This window comes from Octodon degus, unplaced genomic scaffold (assembly GCF_000260255.1).
Source record: "Octodon degus isolate 3935 unplaced genomic scaffold, OctDeg1.0 scaffold00024, whole genome shotgun sequence".
Lineage (NCBI taxonomy): Eukaryota > Metazoa > Chordata > Mammalia > Rodentia > Octodontidae > Octodon > Octodon degus.
In genome coordinates, this window is record NW_004524600.1 from 7746627 (window position 1) to 7750527 (window position 3901).

The window sequence follows — 3901 nt, forward strand, 5'->3', positions numbered from 1 at the left end:
TGTTAATTATTAATAACTAATTACAACATAATTCATATCACTCATAATAGTAATACTGGTAGATTTCAACTGAGAATTTAATATAATTTTGGAACAGTGAATAAATAGAGGTTCTATACTTCTGTAATGAAAAGTCAAATTTAGCTTATATACTAATTCTTACAGTTTTTTTTTTTTGTTTTGTTTTGTTTTTTCAGAACTGAGGAGGCCCTTGTGCTTGCCAGGGAAGCACTTATTCCACTAAGCCATCTCCCTGGTACCCTGGAAGATTTTTTTTTTAAATGCAATATTAATGAATGAATTGGAAAGTTGGAGAGGTCTTACCTTATTTAGAAGAATAGGTTATTTTAATATTTTTGATCAGCAAGGTCGTTAGATAATCCAACTTGTTCCTTCTCGAAAAGCAGCTGTTTCTTACTTTTTGTTGTGCTGGGGACTGAACCCATCACTTTCCACATGCTTGACAGACACTTGCTCACTGATCTGTACCCTCAGCTCCAGGCAAGTCATCATAAAGGTACCATCAGCATTCTCAACTGCATCTTGCTTCTCCTCTTCAGAGCCTCATTGTATTGCTTTATTCTACCACATTAGCTTTTTATATGACTTTGCTACCACTGAAACATCTTTGGGCTTTGAATTACCATAGCATATGCATTATTTTTAAGTTGATTTCCCTAAAGTCAACTTATGACTTTATCTATCACAATTGAAAGATATTTAAAGAATTTCTATAGCATTGAACAGCAGCTCTCAAATATTGTTGAATGTTAGAATGAACTGGAGAGCTTTTATGACTTCAGCTTCTGCAATTCAGGCCACACTCCAATCTAGTTAAATCACAATCTTGAATGGGAGCACAGTGGGGTAGGAATCAAGGCCAAGCAAGCATCACTAGTTTTTATTATTTTTATTTTTATTTCTTTCTATATTTTAGGGAAAGGGCTTACAGGGTGTTCAGGGTCTCACTACTAGATCAGACTCATGGTGATCTGCCTGTTTACAGCCTCCCAAGAGCTGGGATTACAGGCACACAACACCATGCCCAGTCTATTTTTTATTATTTTAAGGTAAGTACAAATTAAAATTAAAACAGAAAAAATTACAAGTGATACAGAATTCCACTTAACAAAGTAATATGGATTTCACAGTATTTACTGCAAAATATAGTATTGTCTTCCAACCAAGTATTCATATTGCCACATGTATACATGTAAAATATGAAGAAGAAAGAAATGTATAAGCAATTAACAAGAGAAAAATACAAAATCCTGAAAAAAGAGACAAAACAAATTAAGTATTATCTCCTCCTTTCCATAGACCAGCAGAAATGCACAGTAGAGTTATCCAAACCATCCTGCTTACATACCTAGGTAAAACTCTTCCCCCAACTTCATCTCCTGTCCTTCTCTTCAATTCAATAACTATTTTCTTTTGAATAAGTTCATTCCCTTTTCCTAGTATCTATTGCAACCTTCAGATTCCATTTTTCTCAATCAGGTTCTCACACTAAGGAGACAATACGATGTTTGCACATATGGGTCTGATTTATTTCACTTAAGAGTATGTTCTCTAGTTGCATACATTTACCTACAATAGACTCAAATTTATCCTGTTTTATAGCTGAATAATATTCTATTATGTAAAAATAACACAAATTCTTTATACATTCTTCAGTTGATGGGAATCTGGGTTGTTTCCAGGATTTAGCTATGATAAATTGCACTATAAATATGGGTGTACATATAGCACTGTGGTCTGAGATTTTCAGTTCTTTTAGAAAAATACCCAGGGGGGAATAGCTAGCTTGAAAGCTTTAAAAAAAAAAAAAAAAACTGTTCTCCAAATCCAGGCCCGGCAAGTGTGTAGGAGAGCATCCAAGTTTCCCTGTAACTGCTGGACCTCCCCAGACCAAGCCCAGGCCCGCCCCATGAGTGAGACCTTCCACCACACTCTAGGGACCCCTCTACACCTCCAGAGCCAGCCCAAGCCTGCCATGTGAGTGAGAATTCCACAGCGCTCTCAGGACCCCTCCAGACCCAGCCCAAGCCAAGGCCCTATAAATGTATGGGAGAGCATCCGCACTCTCCTGCACCCCTTGGGACCCTCCAGACCAAGCCAGGCCTTGCATACAGGCCTGTGGTGAAACTCTGCAGCTGATGTCCCTATAGAGATCCTAGGGGCCAGAACCACCCAAATAATACAGCAGCAGAACATCTGGCCAGAGGAACACAACAGGTTCATTTCCAATGCCTGCAGCAGGAAGGAGCTGAGCACAGCAGTTAGACCCAAGCCAGGCACAACTAGATAAACTCAAGCTTAGTAGATCTGCACCCGACTTTCAGTAGGTGTTAACGTTATAAATGCACCAAAGCTCTACACCAAAGGTCAGAGGACAGTGCTATACAGTGCTATCTCTGTAGTAAAAGAATTAATAACTGCTTCTGACAAAGAGAAGGAACAAAATGCAATCCTAGGCCCTGAGCCCACCCAGAACAAGTGCAGAGGACATTAGCATAGAACAAATTGGGAAGCATACAGCTGAAATGTCTAAATCAAGAGTGTCTGAAATAAAGAAACAACTGAAGAAAGGCATAGAGAAACTCAAATCAGAAATAACCACTGAAATAAGAAAGAAACCTCTGAATTCATAGCGTCTGAAATAAAGAATCAAATGCAGAAACATATGGAGGAAATCAGATCAGAAATAATCTCTGTAGTAAAAGAATTAATAACTGCCTCTGAAGAAGACACAGATTAAAAAAAAAATAGAGGAAATTAGAAAAATGACAGATTCCTTGAATGAGCAATACAGGAAAGAAATACATTGCATGAAGCAGAGCCAAAGAGATATAGAGGAACTTAAAATCTCAATCACGAGCTTGCAAAACTATTTGAGTGAAAGTAAAGATAGAGTTTCAGATCTTGAAGACACCATCACTGCTAGTGTAAAGGTAAGAAAAAATCTCTTAAAAACAACCAGGATTCAGGAAAAAATAATTCATCACCTGCAAGATGATGCAAATTATCTTGACTATAGGCCTCAATGAGAAAGAAGGAGTCAAAACAAATGATATAAAAAGAATATAGGGAGAAGTAATAGCAGAAAACTTCCCAACTATGAGGAAACAATCTGACATTCTGGTAACTGAAGCATAAAGACTTCCAAATAATTTCAACACAATTAAAAACACATGGAAGCATATAATAGTCAAGATCCCAGAAATCCAGCACAAGAACAATATACTGAAAGAAGCTAGAGGAAAGAAACAGATCACATTTAAAGGAAAACCCATCAGAATAATGGCATACTTTTCTTCACAAACCATGAAGGCAAGAAGAGTATGGCGCAGAGAACTTCAAGTCTTCTATGAAAACAAATTCTAGCCCAGACTAATATACCCTGCAAAACTCTCAAGTATGATGGACAAGTGAAATATTTTCATGACAAACAACAAATAAAGAATTTAATGATGTCAAAGCCAACCATACACAGACTACTAAAACATGTCCTAGAGAGGGCGAAAATGATCGAAACTCCACGAACAAGAACAGAAGGAAAATGGACAGTAATCCAGTTCTCAGACAGTCTCAACTTCAAACCAAGAATGATCAAATGAAATAAAGAAGGCCACTATATACTGGTCAGGGAAAAATTCAGGAGGAAGAGGTAACAATCATAAATATGTATGCACTAAACATTGGAGCACCCAACTATATAACACAAACCTTAATGGACATGAAAAATCTAATATCCAAAACTACAGTCTTAACGGGAAACATTAACACCCCCTTATCCCAAAAAGATAGATCAAGCAGACAACAAATCAGTAACAAATTAGCAGAACTGAACCACAGCTTGGAACAAATGGACTTAGTGAACATATACAGAGTATTCCAC